Consider the following 19,216-nt stretch of genomic DNA (forward strand, 5'->3'; position numbering starts at 1 on the left):
GGACGGGCACTGGAGTGGGCAAGTGGGAAGCCCAGAGAGAAGCGAAAGGGAAAAGTGAATTGGAATGCCCTTGCCTGATGGAGGGAGGTGCTGGGCTCTGGGGCATGTCCAGCTTCTGGGCCTGCAATCTTCTAGACCAAGTCTCTTTCCAAGGCCAAGGCTCCACCCGGCTCCCAGACATTCAGCTTCTGCAGCTTCATGGAGAGAAGGAGAGGATGCAGATCCATCAGGCGGCTGCTTCCATCCTTGTCCTTCATTGTTTTACCCTTAAACCTAGAAGTAGGAGATAGAAGAGACTTTGGAGACCAAATTCACAAACCCAGAGAATTTCAGCAGCTTTTGGAGGCCCAGAAACTCCAGCCCCACTGCACACGGGTCTTGAAAAAGTCAGAAAACAAAAGACTGAAAGAAGTCTCTGGATGCAAGACTCAAATACGGGATCATGAATATGCAAAGTCATCTTGTTAAAATTTGCTGATTGATTGATTATAGGCTCGCTAATCTCCCGGATTCAGATTTACCCAAACAACGATGGAAAACTTGGGAATTCTATCAAGTACCAGAGGCTATCGCCCCACTTACGTTCTTTAAAGTGACTTAGCCAGTGATTGTTTGTGGCTTCCAGTTCACCATGAATACCTCATAAATATGCCATACATTTAATATTTTAACGCTTTTACATCATATCTACAGTACTGGTACCTGACTTGTATATTTATGTGACTATTGTTAGAAGTGACTAATTGGGTTTGATTAGTTCCATCATTAATATTCTGTCCATAATTTAACATGCTTCAATAAAATACCCTAAAGCAGTGTAATGATTAGATTTCAGGAATATGTGTTTTGCAATTAAGTTCCTCTTGATTTTGATATGCAGATGAAGAAATGGTGGTCTCATTTAAGAAAAAAAAACTGCCCTTATTAACTCAGCAGTGCGCTCCAAAGATTAGGTAAGAAGCCCAAGATTTTCTCTTTGTATATGCTAGTTAAAATGTATTTCAATCAAGTCTATGTGGGCAAATCAGATTTGATTAGTTTAAGTTCACAGTCATTCTATCTAAATGAATAATGTGTCACCTAACATTGCAAAAATTTGATTAATAGTTTATCAGTTAATTAAAACCAAGGTTTAATTTTTCTTTTTTAGGAAAATGCAAGGTAGATATTCCTTGTGTTCATCATAAATGCAAATTATTTCAGCTTGAATCTATTGTTCTTATTCTTTCTCCATTTTTTTTTCTTCTTATTCTTAGCCAACTGGCAAGAAAATAAAGCTTTTGAGGCATGTCGTCCAGGGGGATGTGTAGTGAAACTTGGTTCCTATGGGAGCTCACACTTGCATCTTGTTCTAGAAGGGCCAGCTAGCTCTTTGTGTGGCCTCAGTTCCTCCAAGAGCCTCTTGGCCTTGCTCAGTGCTCCCACCCCAAGTCCCTGCAGTCCTTGGCCAGGAGACATTTCTAAGGGACAAGTATGGTCACCTTGTCCTGTCTAATTGGTCCTTGGAGCTGGAGCCAGGGAACCAGAGGATTCGTATTCCCATGACACTGCAGCCCAGCCTAAGAGCTGATGCCCTCTGGTCCTCTCTCAGCCTCCTGGTCCAGGACATCTGCATCCGGTAGTAGATCCTGAGAGAGAAACCTTTGCAAGCATGAATCATCCCTGAGAGGCTACTGCACTCGTGGAGCCTAAAAGTGCTTCTCCTGGGCATGGTGAGGAGGGAAGGCCCAACAGGACTCTGCCAAGCCTGACTGAGTAGATCCACCACAGCAACCTCTGGGGCACAAACCAGACCAGGCCTTGACCATCCGGAGAGCAAGGCAAGAGGGTCAGGCTGTTTCTCCCTCCTTGGTTCCCTGATACACGAACCTGGCCTTTCCCACACATTCTGCACACAAGCAGAGTGGGCTCCCATGGTTACAGCTTGTCCCCCGAGAAGGAGCGAGGTCATTGCTTCATTGTTCTGCTGCACCAGAGGCCTCAGAGAGTGCAGAGGTCAGAGAAGGGCAGCCCAGATTCCACTGTTTAGACTCTGTGCACATGTGGTCAGGCCTGTGAACTCCACAAAATCCATCCTCAGTGTTCAAAGGCACTTACAGCCACTCACAGTTTCCAAGAACACATGCTTACGTGTGAAGTAGACCCTGTCCCAGCAACACTGGCAGGCGCTGTAGCAATTGCTATCAGTTTATAGTAGAGACATGTCAGATATGGGAAGGTACAATGGAACTAGGGCATGGGGGGGGGGGCTCAGGCCTAAGTCAGGGGGAGCTGTCTCCTCAAGCTGAGATTTCAAAGGTGGCAATCAACCTGCCAAGCAAAGATCTGGGGGGTGGACATTCAGGTGGAGAGTTGAGGTTGAAACAAGTTTCGGGCTCAGGAGAAATATGGCCAGACTACAGGGAGTGAAGAGCTCAGGTGACTTTGGGACAGTTGACAGGGGACCAGATACAGGGGATCTCAAAGTGTTCACTGAAGGATCCACACAGTGAAACCAGAGTTACCAGGAAAGGTTTTGGATAGCCTCCAGGACAGGGTTTGGGCCTCACAGCTTCATGTACTGACAACAAGACAAGAGTCTTGCTCTGCAGCCCAGGCCAGTCTCCATGTTATGATCCTCCTGCCTCATCCTTCTGAGTACTGGGGTTATAGATATTTATACCTGGCTCATATATTGCTCAATCTTATGCAAGTAAGAGACCCTCTACCCCGGACTGAAAATCAGAACTCAACTTTAGCTCACAAGTAGGGAGCAGAGAAGGGATCATGAAGAACTCCCAGATGCACCTGCCTGGCTCAGCAACAGAAGCAAAGCATCTTCTCACCTGGTATTCAAGAAAGCCTCCGTCCGTTGTCCAAGCAAGGTCTGGACTGCTGTTGTCTGCTAAAGCTTCTGGGTTTGCAGCCAACTTGATTGGGTCCACCTGCTTGCTGTCATCTGGAAAGTTCTGGAAAGAATCCCTGCCTGTGTATGTCCCCAAGGTGGCATTTCTCTTCGACTGCACTAGAGGGCTTGACCTTAGATTTCCTCTCCAGAATATTGGGGAGTGACCTCTGGCCTAGGTTTAGGATTTGGAGTCATCATGAAAATCAAACATGCATGCCTGGAACACGGGCTGGGCCCAGACAGGTTGCTAATGCCATGAGGGTGAAAAGGTAAGTCACCCTCTTGAATACCAGGTGAGAAGATGCTTTGCTTCTGTTGCTGAGCCAGGCAGGTGCATCTGGGAGTTCTTCATGATCCCTTCTCTGCTCCCTACTTGTGAGCTAAAGTTGAGTTCTGATTTTCAGTCCGGGGTAGAGGGTCTCTTACTTTTTTTTTTTTTTTTTTTCCTTTTGGTTTTTAGAGACAAGTTTTCTCTGTGTAATAGTACTAGCTGTCCTGGAACTAGTTCTTGTAGACCAGAATGGCCTCGAACTCACAGAGATCTGCCTGCCTCTGCCTCCCGAGTGCTGAGATTAAAGGCGTGTGCACCACTGCCCTGCTCAGACTTTTATTTTTAGATAGACTTTATATATTATGTGTGGGTGTTTTGCCTACATGTATGTATGTGCACATCTGCTTGCATTGACTTAGAGGTCAAAAGAGGGCATCAGAAATTTTGGACCTGAAGTTACAGATGGTTGTGAGCTACCGTAGGGGTGCTGGGAATCCAACCGTCTTGGAAGTGTAGTCACTGTTCTTAACCACTGAGCCTTTGTTCCAGCCCAAGCACTGGCAATCTAAAACCCCTGTGTCAGGATTCTGTAAATTACCAATAGACAAATACGGCAGTTCAAACTCTTGGGAAGCTAAGGCAGGAGGATCACAATTTTGAGGCCAGCCTCTGCTACTCAGTAAGTTGCAGGACAACGTGTCGATATTCTGTCCAAAACATATGTACACACGCATGTGCGTGTCCCAGTCCCTGAACAATCCATCAGGGAGTATTGCTTCCCAAGTGCTAGGATTAAAGGCATGGACCACCTTGCCTGGCTTAGCCCTGTGGTCTTTTAATGATAATCTATTAGAAATAGCTCTCCTAACACTTCTGAGACAGAGTCAAGGGCTGAAGAAAAGACTTTGAACGACAAGAGGACCAGGGCCAGGCAGGGGACCTTGGAGACCATATCCTAGGCTAAAGATATCAAACATAGGGTATCACTTGTCAGTGTGTCATGACCAACTCCTGTGAACTCACTTAAGACTCACAAAAAAACCCAAGTTCTCCATTTTACAGATGAGGCAACTGAGGCTTGGCTTCATCAAGGTCATATGACCAGCAATAGGAAGCATAAAATTCAAGATCAACTGACTTCAGAGTGTACCTGTTTCCTCTGTTGTGTGAGCTAGTGTTTTATCTCTGACAAAATGCCAGATAAAAATAGCTTAGAAGAATTGCTTTGGTTCATGGTTTCAGAGGCTTGAATCAGTGGCAGGCTGGCTCCCTTGCCATGGTCAATGGGAGGCTGGGCCTGTGGCAGAACATCAGAGTGGCAGACAAGAACAACAGACAGATGAGGCTGAAAGCCTCAGAGAAGCCAGGAAGCGGAGAGAAAGGAACGTTCTGGAAACAAGATAAACACATACTCCAGTGAGTCTCCTCTCCTAAGTAGTCCCTACCTCTTACCTAAGTAGCCCATGCAGCTATGAGCTAACTCATCAGCAGGCTAACACACTGAGGAAGTCACAACCCCCAGGATGCATCACTTCTCAGTACTGCCACCAGCAGGGGACCAAGTTTGGGGGACACTGTATAGCCACGCCGTAGTTGGCACAGTGCACCCCTGAAGTCCAGATAGCCAATCAGGAGTTTATTCAGCCCATGAGGAGAACTGCACATTGTCAAGCAGCTTGGAATTGCTGCTTTTTCTTTCACTAACGAGCACAGGGAGGCAGAGAGGCCTGCTGAGGTCCCTTAGGAAAATCAGAGCAGGGCTTGAAAGTCTGGGAGTCGAACCACAGACCTGCCCTCTGCCTCTAGGCTGTTCTTAAAAGGGAACCTCACTCTGCATCATGCAGCAAAGGACACACATATTCAAGGACCAGGTTCCCCTGCTGCCGGGAAGATGAGAGGGGACAAACTGTCAGGGATACGTTCTTTTCAAAAGAAAAAAAGGAAGAAAAGAAAGAAAGATGTCTACTGCCCACCAGGAACAAACTCCAAAGACAGCATCAATCAGGCAAGCACAGCCCTCAGGAAGGGCTCCGAGCATTGTGACATCCAGGGCTTTGTGGGGCTCAGTGGTGTGTGAATATCTGCATGCAGCCATGTTTTGGAGAGCATGCGATCTCAAATAAAAGCAATTAAGTCCAAACCAGGCACAGTGGCACAAGCTCCAAATCCCACCATTTAGGGGACAGAGGCTGGAGGATTGTGAGTTTGAGGCCAGCTATGGCTATGTAGTGAAAAACTCTAGTTTATAAAATAAAAACTAAACTTTAGAATCAGGTGGTTAAGAGAGCTGACTAAGCTTCTGGAGGACCTTGATTCTGCTCTCAGTGCCCACATGACGGCTACAACCACCTGTAACTCCAGCTCCAGGGGACCCAACACCCTCTTCTGACATCCTCAAGTACCAGTTACGCAGAGGATGCACAAACCTACTTTTTGTAGGAAAAAAATCTTAAAAAAAAAAAATTAAGATATCCTTAATGAGGAAGTAAAAAAAATTAAGATGGTTTAAAATGGGACGAGAGAGCTCCCATTTTAAAAGCTAATCCTAAATGTTGGGGTCAGAGGTTGAATTTGGGCTTATCTACAAATCGGGCAGACTGGACCCAATCACTCTACAGAGACGGATGCATCAGAAATGGATGATTTTGAATCAGCGCTTGCCCCTTCGCTCCAGGCCTGCGGCACTGGGCCCCTGGTCGCAGGACTGAGCAGGACTAACTACATTTGCTGGGGCCTCTTGAAGTTCCAGCACTAGCCCTCATTTGCAGGCTGCAGGTGGGAAGAGCGGACATGCCTCTGTGAATGACTAACTCCGCATCTACTAGACAGCTCAGGGGGCACTGATTGGGGGGGGGGGCTCCTGCTGGCTGAGACTCCCTGAGGCGCCAGGAGTGGTCATGTGTGAGCATCTGAGGCCACCATTAGTCCTGCTTCTGGGATCCTCATCCTCCTGCTGGAGGGACTCCCAAACCTGTGCAAAGTTTCTTCTCCTGCCAAGGGAGGGGTGGGATGCAGAAAGCATCCCAAAGTTAACAAAATGATTTGTTGTTTCCACAAGTATTGACTGGAGCCTATTAGTTTTGACACATCATTCAAAAGATTTACCTTTTTACTTGCTTTTCACAGCTTGGGATAGAAACCCAGGCCCTATGTACTCCAGGTAAGTTCTCTACCACCTAGCAACATCCTCAGTCCTAACAGGCTCTTTTGAACCTCAGCAATGCCCAAGGCAAGATGGGGAGGGATGACCATACTCTGTTAACACGGCTATAAGGTAGCTGCCAGCTGTTTTGAAAGAGGCAAAGAGCTGCACAGGTAGTAATGAACCTTCCACCTGTGGTATGGGGCGGACAGTAGAAAAGTACTGCTAGTTCAAGTGACATGTGACCCTACAGCCTTTTGTGAGTACTTAGGATGTCCATTCCCTCAGTTAGCCTGGGAAAGACAGAGGGATTGTTCTCACTCTGCTCACTGATGAGTCCCAGTGCTGGGATCTGAATCCATCACTCACATCCTACATCTATTTTAGAGCATGAAAGAATGAAAGATCTATTCTGGATAACACGGAGACCACTGTGGTGAACTCTTGGCCTGAAAATGCTATTTCTTTTATTGGATGGACCCATGCCGGTTGAACGTCAAAGAGTTCATTGGGTTCCCTGTTCACCCCTCTCCCACTTCAGCCTCGAAACTGAACGTTGCACGGAACCCTTTGACATTGCCAATGGTTGACGGTGAGTGTTCTTACTCACCGCCTGAGAGCCCTGCCCTGTGCCAGACGATACAGGACAGACAAGAAAACAGCCCACCTCTGGGAGCTAAAAGTCCACCTCGAAATGAAGTCCTAGAAGATAAAGCAGGGGCATGGTAAGCCGAGCATTCTGTAGACTCCTCCATCTCCTCATTTCCTTACCACTCTTAAAGTTTGAGCACAAACTCTGTCCAAGGAACAGCCCTCCCGGGCAGGCTTCGTGTCCCCTCGCCCAGCTCTGGATTGAGCCACTGGTGCAAGTGGGAGATTTTGTGCCCCTGACCCCAGCTCCCTGGAGACTTGTCTGCCCCACCCCGTGCAGGAGATCTTGCAATCGGTAGGTACCACTAACGTGCTTTGCACTGTCTTTCGGTAGGTACCACTAACGTGCTTTGCACTGTCTTTCGGTAGGTACCACTAACGCGCTTTGCACTGTCTTTCGGTAGGTACCACTAACGCGCTTTGCACTGTCTTTCGGTAGGTACCACTAACGCGCTTTGCACTGTCTTTCGGTAGGTACCACTAACGCGCTTTGCACTGTCTTTCGGTAGGTACCACTAACGCGCTTTGCACTGTCTTTCGGTAGGTACCACTAACGTGCTTTGCACTGTCTTTCGGTAGGTACCACTAATGTGCTTTGCACTGTCTTTCGGTAGGTACCACTAACGTGCTTTGCACTGTCTTTCGGTAGGTACCACTAACGTGCTTTGCACTGTCTTTCCCTCTTCTGCAGGTGCCTCCTTCTTAATTACACCCAGAGAGCACAGGAAAGTGGATGCCAGCGATATTTATCTTCTGCTCTGAGCCAAGCACAGGTAACTCACCAGGGGCATCTTTCTTAATGAGGGAAGAAAAATGTCAGAGCACCGATCAGCCCCAGTGTGCCCAGTGGACTTAAAAATAAGGGAAAAAAATCACGTGGAATTTCATCTTGCATTTGCTGGCTGTGTAGATGCGATTAGGAGAGTAGGAATTTCTTTGTAACTGGGTGAAAACTAATAGTGGGAGTTATCCTACTAGCAGACATGTGTCTTAAAGACATTCTTCATTGGGGGGGGGGGGGGAGGGTTGTTCTGTTTAACACCATTTGGACAGGAGCCTGAGGCAGGAAGATGGCAATTCAGAACACAGTTCTGTCAAAAGCAAAGGCTGTGGGGTCAGTGCCAGAGCCCTGGTGAAGTAATTACCAAGACTAACTGGTTAAATTATGCACTGACTGTGTACTGAAAGGAATCAGCTCTGGAACTGGGCACACAGTAGGAGCTCGCCATAAGGGCTTGGTGGCGCTCAGGGAGCCTGGGAGCTGGTAATGAACTCCTGATTGGCTTCATTTCGAGCAACACAGAGGAGGAGAGTGGAGGATAAGGTGGAAGGGATAGTCCTTCTCTCTTCTGTCATAGCACAAGGAGACACAGAGGAGTCCAGGAGGTGGTGAGGCCCCCAGAAGGAGCTGCCTGGCTCCCTCTGTGTAATGCAGGAGGTCATGGACAGACCTTCAGGTTAGGAACGGAGCTGCCAGAGTCTTTTCAGACTATCTAGAAGCAGTCTGGGGCTCACAGGGAAAGGTGAGAGGCCTGTGAAACCATCTGTACCCTTCTCTACGTGCTCTTAACACCTTGCCCCATGAGCAGACACCTCCCCACATGTGAATGCTTCCTTCAGCTTTCTGGATAGTTGGATCTTGAGAGCACCAAGAAGAAACTCGGGTCAGGCTAAAGCTGGAAGTTAGGCGTTTCCCGTGCTCTAACTTTAGGGGTCATAGTTCCTACATGTACCTATTAGACCAGGAGTCTGCCCTGGCTTTCCAAGTACTCATCATAAGTACACATTAATTTCTTCTGGGCCCTAGAGGCAGCAGGGATAGCCTGGGCTTCTAACCCCTGAGAAGAAAAGGAGCCATATTTGGACAAGGGTGGATCTTGTCTCTGAGAAGCCCTGCCCTACCCAAATGTCAAAGGGCATCTTCGGGAAACAGAGAGCATGGCCTCTTTGGAAAGGGAGCAAGCAGCATAGACCTCAGTGGTCTCAACCTCCTCCATGTACCTGAGCTGTTTGATGAATGTGTCCCCAGGCTTGGCTGCAGCTGTCCCCAGAGAACGGCTCTCAAGATAAATAAATAAAGTCTTCTCTGATAGTACACGCCGGTGTCCGGGCTCCAAGGCCTATTTTTAGAATGTAGGGCAATTTTCTCCCAGAATAGACAAGACAGCTAATCCAGGAGGGAGGCTTGAGAGAGATGAAGACGTCGAGTCTAGATATGAATTAGTTGTGAGTATATTATTTGAAGAAATGTTGAACAGCTAAGCAAATATTTGATACCTTTGAATTGGAGCTGGCGTTTTCACAGGCTGAGCACTATGCACTGCCGCTACTGAGACCTCCCCCTTCCTCCAGGAGGTACCAGGCTGTCACGCCAGGCTCTGTAATCCTCCTGCTGCTGCGTGCTGAGAAGTCATGGAAGCTGAGTGCCTGCTGGAACTGAGTGCAGTCAATACTGGGACCACAGGTTTGTGCCACCATACTTGATAATATCCTTTTCTGAGAATTGTTTACTGCCCTTCAATTTACCATCATCTTTTTACATATTTTGTTGTATTTATTCATTGTTTGCGTGTATGCCACAGAGCATGCGTGGAGGTCAGAAAAGGAAGTCTCTCCTCTCCTTCCATCATGGATCCTGGGTATCAAACTCAGATCGTCAGACTTGGTGAAGCTGATGGCAAACACTGATGCCACCTGAGTCCTTCTGCCATGTCTTATTAGATAGGGCGAGGCAGCTGCCCCTGTGGGTCCACACTGAAAAGGGTCAGAGATAGTTTGGAGACAGAGAACAAGCCTTATCTACCAGGCAGGAGGCAGAGCCTCCAGGTTTGGACATAGCTGTGAGAGCTTGCAGGCTGGTTCAGAATCAGCTTACAGTTGGAAGGGAGACCTAGGGGACACAGGGCAGCTGGTAGATCTGTCCTCAGAGCGGTAGAATCATACTCTTCGTTACCCAACCTGAGAGTGGAAGCCAGCGTCGGTGTCCTCAGTTTACAGATGGAGAAAGGGAAAATCCATGGTATAGCCAGTGTACACACTCATCTGTGTGTGTGGAGTGTGTATGTTTCCTCCCGCGCCTTGCACATGTCTGCCATCTGCAGTCTATCTCAGTGTTTTGTGTCAACTCGATACAAGCTACAGTTAACTCAAAGGGGAGACCCTCAATTGAGACAATGTCTCTACAACTTCCTGCTGTAGGACATTTTCTTAATTAGCGATTGATAAGGGAGAACCCAGCCCACTGTGGGTGGTGCCATCCTTGGGCTGTTGGCCATGAGTTCTATAAGAAAGCAGGTTGAGCAAGCAAGCCATGGCGAACAAGCCAGTAAGCGGCGCCCCTCCCCCACCATGACTTCTGCATCAGCTTCTGCTTTCAGGGTTCTGCCCTGCTTGAGTTCCAATCCTGAATTCCTTCAGTGATGGACTGCGATGTGGATGTAAGCCAAATAAACCCTTTTCTCCTCAATTTGCTTTTGGTCGTGGTTTTCCATCATGGCACTGGTAACCCTAAGACACCCAGTAACTGTTCGCGTGCTCTAACCTGGGGCTTGACTTGAACCCACCCAGCTAATCATTACAAAGGCTCCAAAGGCATGTAGTTCTTATCAACTTTAACATACAGAAGAATAAAAGGGGTTCACGGAGGTAAAAGGTCCTGCCTGCCTCGTGCTACTCAGCTGGAGCGTACCAAGCTTGCCTCCCATCTCTGTGCACCGACCATTGTACACACGGCCTTTTTGGAGATGCTCGCTTTCTCAGCCTACCAGAAGAATCTCGATCAGGACGAGAGGTGGCAGCGTGGACGCTGCTAACTATGTGGTGTGGTTGGAGAGCCTCTGGATGTAGAGAAATGAGCAGGGCCTGCAAGCCCTTCAAGCCCTGATGCCGCATCTGCAATAGCGTAGCCACCAGATGGCAGCAGATGCCTTGCGATCCGGTGACCGCGAGGACGCGCTGCCCGGGCCCGACCTGCGGAGCCCACCCGCGGTGCACCCCGGGGAGCTGGGCTGCCAAGGCCAGCAGTTCTGCTGCCCTGGAGACCTCCTCGCCGACTCACCCCGCCCGCCCATCGCGAGCCGCCGCCTGCTGTTCGCGGCGCGCACGCGCTGATTGGCTTGGGCTGCAGTTAGGGAGCCCGACGAGCAATCAGCCCCTGCAGGGACCCAGCATGGGCGAGCCCCGGGCAGCAAAAGAGGCTGGATTGTCCTACCCAGGCGGGTTAGAATGTTCCCTCCCGCCTTACTCACATCTCCCGGCAGGCGTCACCCGGTTCGACTTCCGACGGTGGCACATGGCATACTAGAGCCTGAGGTTGGCCGGTTCCAACGCCCAACTGGGCCCAGCCAAGTGCCATTAGACACAGCCTAGGTCAGCCTAGATCTGGCCCCCAGCATCGTGAATGATGAGCAGGATCGGATGCGTGTAGGTCCCAGGATGCTTCTAGACTCAAAATGTGTACTGGGCGAGGGGTGGGGGAAGTAAGGAGCTGCAGAAAGGGTAGACCAGGCTCACTCGGAGCCCCGGGAGATCAAACCATTGCCTTCCCCCCCCCCAAACTCCCTCCCCGCGCCGCCAGCACCATCAGTGCAGAGCCAGAATCCTCTGCCCAGAAGACCTGACTGAAAGTCATGTGTGCCGAGGACTCCATTCCACAGAGAGAAACTGAAGCAAGGTGGAACTTGAAAGCAGGCAGGGATGGGCAAGTCAGAGAAAGGGACACAGAAGGAAAGAAAAAAAAAGTGGACTTGGACCTTTTAGTCAGTGATATTAGAGATATGTCACAGCTATAGTCTTTGAGCATTGCAAGCCTCACACTAGCAGGGCGGTGGTGGTACACGCCTTTAAGCCCAGCACTCTGGAGGCAGAGGCAGGTGGATCTCTGTGAGTTCGAGGCCAGCCTTATCTACAGATCGAGTTCCAGGACAGCCAGGATTGTTCTTCTGGCTCAGTGCCATAAAAAGCCCACCTAGACAAGAGTGCATATGTGCCCAACCTTCATGGCCTCATGCAAGAGAGAGGCTGGACTACAGGAAACTAGGGACCTGTCAGGCCTGTACTAATCGCTACTCAGCTGCCCACGTGGTTTGGGTCCAACTAGCCTAGGCTTATGACTTAGGGTCATAAAATGGGGTTTCTCTGGCTGTATTTGGGGAACCTACTGTACAGATTTTTCAGTATTCTGTGTGCATATTCCAAATCTGCGACCCTTTGAAAAGGAAGGGATAATTGAAATAAAACAAAACACCAGCCCTAGACGTATGTGGACTCATCTGTGGATTCAGCTGATGGAAAAATTCTCCCCCAAACTGCCTCTGCATTGAGCACATACAGGCTTTCTTACTCTTGTTCCCTAAGCAAGGCATTGAGCAGCAATTTACATTGTACTAGACATCAGAAGTCACCTAGAGGGGCTTAAAGAACATGGGAGTGTGCACAAAGGTTACACACAAACACCAAACCGTCGTGTGCAAGGCTTGGGGGGGGGGCTATAGAAGGAATTTTGGCATCTCAGGGTCGTCGTGGAACTAACTCTTCACAAATGCCAAGGGGATAGTGCATAATGCAGAGAAATCCGAAAGTAAAACTTTCCTTCTTTATTTTCTCTTGTGGTGCTGGTTATTAGCCCAGGGTTTGTGTGTGCTCTGCCTGCCGCTGAGCCACCTCCCTAGCCTCTTACTGAGGGATTCTAGGCAAGAGCCTTCTCCTGAACCACACCCCTAGGACAAGAAAGTAGAATTCAGGGAGACATTGTTGGGACCATGCTGACTCTGCTCCTATTCTTTCTGCTCCGGATCCCCTCGGCCCTCTGAGTCTCCCTGGATCTTTGCTAGGCAGAAGTTTTTATGGTCATTGACAGGGCTGCTGTGGCTATAAGGAAGGAAAGCATGGGGAGAGGAGTACAGCTTGCAGACTTACCACATCTTTAAAATCTTACACGTTGTTAGCATTTTGTCTAAGGACAACACAACCTTTACCATATCTTCGTGTGTATGTGTGTGTGTATGTGTGTGTGTGTGCACCTGCAAAGTCCAAGAGAACAGATTCCCTAGAGCTGGAGTTACAGACAATTGTGAGCTGCCGTGTGAATGCGGAGAAGCAAATCTGTGTCCTCCGCAAGAACAGCAAGAGCTCCTAATGGCTGAGACATCCCCAATCTCTGAGTCTATTTCCCTGGATGTATGTTCGTTTTCTATCCCCACAGAGGCAAAGCAGCATAGATTCAGTGCTTAGAATGATGTCTACCTGCCTCACGGTTCCTTAGTCAGAATTCTGGATGCAGTGTGGATGAACTGGTTTGCTTACTTAGTATTTTAAAAGGCTGAATGAAGTCAAGGTCTTGCCTCCTGTCTGAAGGTGCTGGGGAAGATGGTGAGGGAGGGGAACTGAATTTCCCAAATTCATTCGTATTTCCATAGGACTGAAGTTCCATCCTTGCAGGCTGTGAGGTCCACATTCTCTTTGCCAGTGGAGCCATAGAGAATCATGTTTGCATGCAGGTGCTAAATTTTTTTTTAATGCTTTTAAATTTAAAGATGATTTGATAAGATTTGAATGGCTCTTCTTGATTCCCACAATGAATGCTCAGGGATGGAAATGGGGAGGGGAGGTAATCCCTACACAGTGGCTGCAAAATCCAGAACCTAATAAAGAATAATATTAGGGGCGAGAGCAATGGTGGTTAAACACCCTGCCTGCTCTTCCAGAGGAGTAAGGTTCAATTCCAGCACCCACACGGCAGTTAACAACCGTTCCAGGGGATCTGATGTTCTCTCCAGGCCTCCACCAGCACCAGCCACATACATGGCAGACAGATATACTTAAAATAAAAAATAATAAATACATCTTAAAATTAAAGAATAATATTAACCTCAAAGGCTCAGCATTTGAGAGGAGACCGCTTTCAGACTTTATTCCAAGATGAGTGAAGGAGTGACTTACAGATATACCATGTCTGCAGACGGCGGGCCATCTGTCACCATGGTGCTTTTTCTCTGGTTGTGGGTCAGCTCTGATATAGTTCTCGATCCTTCTACAATGATCCCTTTCAATCCTGACTGTAAAGTTTGCTGCCATAAATGTGTGGGCATATATAGGTGCTATTGCATGTGCATGCATATACTGTGCTACAGCAGGTTTCTCGAGGTCAGGAAACAGTTTTGTGGAGTGGGTTCTCTCTCTCCACCTATACATGAGTTCTAGGATCCAGCTTAGTTCAGGCCTGAGGTGAATGCTCTTACCCACTGAACTATCTCACAGACCCAATTTAAAAAACAAAACATGAGCATTATTTGTATTCATTTGTCTTTATATTGTTTCCAGTTTTCCTAATTCTTTGAAAAGTTTTGTATTTATTAATTATCTTTCTACTGCTTTGTGTGTAGCTTCTTCTACTCTTCTTTCTCTGATCTCCTAAATGACTTAAAGTGGGGTTGATTTTGGTGGTCCATGCCTGTGATACCAGAACTCAGAAGGCTGATTCAGACAGATAAAGAGTTAGAAACCAAGGATGGAGAGATGGTTCAGAGGCTAAGAGCACTGGCTGTTCACCTAAGGGACCTGGATTTGGTCACTAGCACCCACATGGTAGCTCACAACCATCTGTAACCCTAGTTTCAGGAAATCTGATGTCCTCTTCTGGCCTCCACTGATGTTACACACACGGTGCACAGACAAACATGCAGGCAAAACAATATATATACAAGTAAAATAGCATACAAATAAAAATATGAGAAAAAGAGAGAAGCCTGGGGCTGGAAAGACGGGTCACCAATTAAGAGCACTAATTGATCTTGCAGAGGACTGGTTTCAATTCTCAGTTCCTACAAGGTGGCTCACAAGTGCCCATAATTCCAGTACCAAGGGATCCAACACCTTCTTCTGGCCTCCACAGTCACCAGGTACATAATTAGTGTACAGACATACATATAGGCAAAACACTTATACACATACAGATAAAATAAATAAAATCAAAAAAGGAAAGAAAAAATTACAAGCCAATCTGGGCTACATAGTAAGATCTTCTAAAAAAAAAAATAGCAAAAACAAAAACAAAACAAAATAAAAAAACTAAGGGGGAAAAACAAAAATAATTTTTCTATTTGCATTTTTCACTGTAAATGGCCCTCTGTTTGAAACTTTGCCTGCATCCTTAGGTTTTTGTTTGTTTGTTTTTTGTAAATTGATTCTTGTTGTAATCCAGATATTAAGGAAACTGCTCAGGTTTTTTTGTTTTTTTGTTTTTTCTTTTGGTTTTTCGAGACAGGATTTCTCTGTGGCTTTGGAGCCTGTCCTGGAACTAGCTCTTGTAGACCAGGCTGGTCTCGAACTCACAGAGATTCACCTGCCTCTGCCTCCCAAGTGCTGGGATTAAAGGCGTGCGCCACCACCGCCCGGTCTAAGCTGCTCAGTTTTTAATGATCATGAGTTTGTTCTTCATGCTTGGGGACAGGTCATTTTAAGAAAAATTTTAATTTATTCTTCTTTCATATAGCATATCCTGACCACAGCTCTCTCCATTCCTCTACTTTCTCTCTCACCCCTCTATTCCTCTCTCCTCCCCTTTACTACAGATCCACTTCCTACTCTGTCTCCCCTCAAAAAAAAGCAGTTCTCCCCAGGACATCACTGAACAGGGCACAGCAAGATACAATAAGACCAGACACAAACTCTCACATCAGTGTTGGATGAGGTAACCCAGTAGGAGGAAAAGGGTCACAAGAGCAGGCAAAAGAGTCATAGACACCCCCACTCTCACTGTCAGGAGTCCCCCCAAAACATCAAGTCAACAGCCATAATATACAGGTAAAGGACCTGGCACAGACCCATGCAGTCATGTGATTGCCACTCCAGTCTCTATGAGTCCCCATGAGCCTTGGCTACTTGATTCCACAGGCTGTGCTCTCTTGGTGTCCTCAACCCATCTGGCTACCACAATTCCTCCTCCTTCTCCCTCATGGAGAGGGACACAGTGAATACCTCTAACCTGGACTCTCTCTCTGCCTAACATTTGACTGTGGGTCTCTGCATCTGCTCCCATCAGCTGCAGGAGACAGCCTCTCTAGGCACCAGTCTATGTATATAGCAGAATACCATTGAGAATTATTTCATTGATTTTCTTTTCTTTCTTTCTTTTTTTTTTTTTTTCGAGACAGGGTTTCTCTTTGGCTTTGGAGCCTGTCCTGGAACTAGCTCTTGTAGACCAGGCTGGTCTCGAACTCACAGAGATCCACCTGCCTCTGCCTCCCGAGTGCTGGGATTAAAGGCGTGTGCCACCACCGCCCGGCTATTGATTTTCTTTTGCCGGTAGTGTTTGGTTCTACCCTAGGTCTCTGGACTACCAAGCCTCCAGTTCCTGGTCATCCAGGCAGTGTTGGACATGGGCTCCCTCTCATCGCTGACATGGGCCTCAATTAGACCACTCCCACAAGTTCTGCACCACCACTGCCACAGCACATCTTGCAGACAAGGCAGACTGTAGGTCGAAGGTTTTGTAGCTGGGTTGGTGTCCCAGTTCCACCACTAGAAGTTGCCTGGTTTCAGCAGATGGACAGTTTATATCCTCTAGTACGAGGAGTCCTCGCTAGGGTCACCCTCGTAGATTCTGGGGAATTTCCACTGCAGTTTCCACATCACCCCCCCACACACAAATGTCCTACAATCCCAGTTATCTTTACCAGTACTCTGTCCCCATGTTCCTACCCCCCACACTGACCTGATTCCTCCTGTTCCCATCTACGCATGTTCCCAATCCACCAACAAAATCTATTCTATTTCTGCTTCCCAGGGAGATCCATGTTTCCCAGCTAGACCCTCCTTGTTACTTAACATCTCTGGGCCTGTGGATTGTGGCCTGATTATCATTTACTTAACAGCTAATATCCATTTCTAAGTGAGTACATACCATGTTTGTCTTTCTGGGTCTGGGTCACCTAACTTGGGATTATTTTTTTCCTAATCCGATGCATTTTCCTGCAAATGTTATGATGACATTTTTAAAAAACAGGTAAGTAATACTTCACTGTGTAAATGTACCACATTTTGTTTATCCATTCTTCAGTTGAGGGGCATCTAGGTTGTCTCCAGTTTCTGGCTATTATGAATAAAGCTTCTATGAACATAGTTGAGCAAGTGTTTTTGTAGTAGGATGGGGTGTCTTTTGAATATATTCCCAAGAGTGGTATAGTTGGATCTTGAGGTAGGTTGATTCCCAATTTCCGAGGAACCATCATATTGTTCTCCATAGTGGCTATACATGAGGATACTGTGGGATAATGCTTTTGTATACTGTAAAGATTTGTCACTTACATTGGTTTAATAAAACACTGATTAGCCAGTAGCCAGGCAGGATGTATAAGTAGGGCAACCAGACTAAGAGAACGCTGGCTGAATAAAAGACCCGGATATCAATCCACACATCTTTGAACGCCTGACCTTTGATAAAGAAGCAAAAAATATCAAATGGAAAAGAGAAAGTATATTTAACAAGTGGTGCTGGCATAACTGGATAACAACATGTAGAAAAATGAAAATAGACCCATATCTATCACCATGCACAAAACTCAAGTCCAAATGGATCAAAGACCTCAACATAAAGCCAGCCACACTGAACCTTATAGAAGAGAAAGTGGGAAGTACACTTGAATGCATTGGCACAGGGAACCACTTCCTAAATAGAATCCCAGCAGCACAGACACTGAGAGAAACAATTAATAAATGGGACCTCTTAAAGTGGAAAAGCTTCTGTATAGCAAAGGACACAACAAGACAAAACGACAGCCTACAGAATGGGAAAAGATCTTTACTAATCCCACATCAGACAGAGGTCTGATCTCCAAAATATACAAAGAACCCAAGAAATTAGACATCAAAAGATCACATAATCCAATTTAAAAAAATGGAGTACAGACCTAAACAGAGAACTCTCAACAGAGCAATCTAAAATGGCTGAAAGACACTTAAGGAAATGTTCAACATCTTTAGTCATCAGAGAAATGCAAATCAAAACAACTCTGAGATTCCATCTTACACCTGTAAGAATAGCCAACATCAAAAACACTGATGGCAACTTATGCTAGAGAGGTTGTGGGGAAAAGGGAACACTTCTGCATTGCTGGTGGGAATGCAAGCTGGTACAACCCCTTTGGATGTCAGTGTGGCGATTTCTCAGAAAATTAGGAAACAACCTTCCTCAAGACCCAGTAATACCACTTTTGGGTATATATCCAAATAATGTTCAATCGTGCCACAAGGACATGTGCTCAACTATGTTCATAGCAGCTTTGTTTGTTATAACCAGAACCTGGAAACAACCTAAATGCCCCTTGATTGAAGGATGAATAAGGAAAATGTGGCACATTTACACAATGGAGTATTACACAGCAGAAAAAAATAACAGCTTGAATTTTGCAGGAAAATGGATGGAACTAGAAAACATTATTCTGAGTGAGGTAACCCAGACCCAGAAAGACAATTATCACATGTACTCACTCATAAGTGTTTTTTAAACATAAAGCAAAGAAAGCCAGCCTATAAACCACAATCCCAGAGAACTTAGACAGCAATGCAGACACTAAGAGAGACTTACATAGATCTATTCTACATGGGAAGTAGAAAAAGACAAGCTCTCCTGAGTAAATTGGGAGCATGGGGACCTTGGGGGAGGATTAAAGGGAGAGGTGAGCAGAGAAAATGTAAAAATCAATAAATATCAATAAAAAAGAGAGAATTCTGGGAAGAGGAAAGGCAGAGAGTCAATTACCAGCCAGACACAAAGGAAGCAAGATAAGAATGCCTCACTGAGAAAAGGTACCAAGCCATGTGGCTAAACATAGACAAGAATTATGGGTTATTTAAGTTGTAAGAACTAGTTAATAATAAGCCTGAGCTAATAGGCTAAACAATTTATAATTAATACAAGCCTCTGTGTGTTTCTTTGGGACTGAATGGCTGTGGGACCAGGCTGGATAGAAACTTCCAGCTACAAATGGTGCCCAAAAATTTGGCAAGAATTTCCACATTAAGCCTGAGAAAGTTTTAAAAGAAAAGAAAGAAAGAAAGAAAGAAAGAAAGAAAGAAAGAAAGAAAGAAAGAAAGAAAGGATTCTAGACAGACAGGAATAGAATCAAGCATAGTAGGCTTTGTTTGCTGGAGGCAAGCAGAGGTGCTGCTCCTTTAAGAGAGACTGCCTGAGTCAGTGTTAGTGGCAAAAACCTCACAGCTCTTTTAAGAGGCTCTGCCACCAAACATTTAAATGGTGTTCATGAGC

The sequence above is a fragment of the Chionomys nivalis genome, chromosome 2 (genome assembly GCF_950005125.1).
Source record: "Chionomys nivalis chromosome 2, mChiNiv1.1, whole genome shotgun sequence".
Lineage (NCBI taxonomy): Eukaryota > Metazoa > Chordata > Mammalia > Rodentia > Cricetidae > Chionomys > Chionomys nivalis.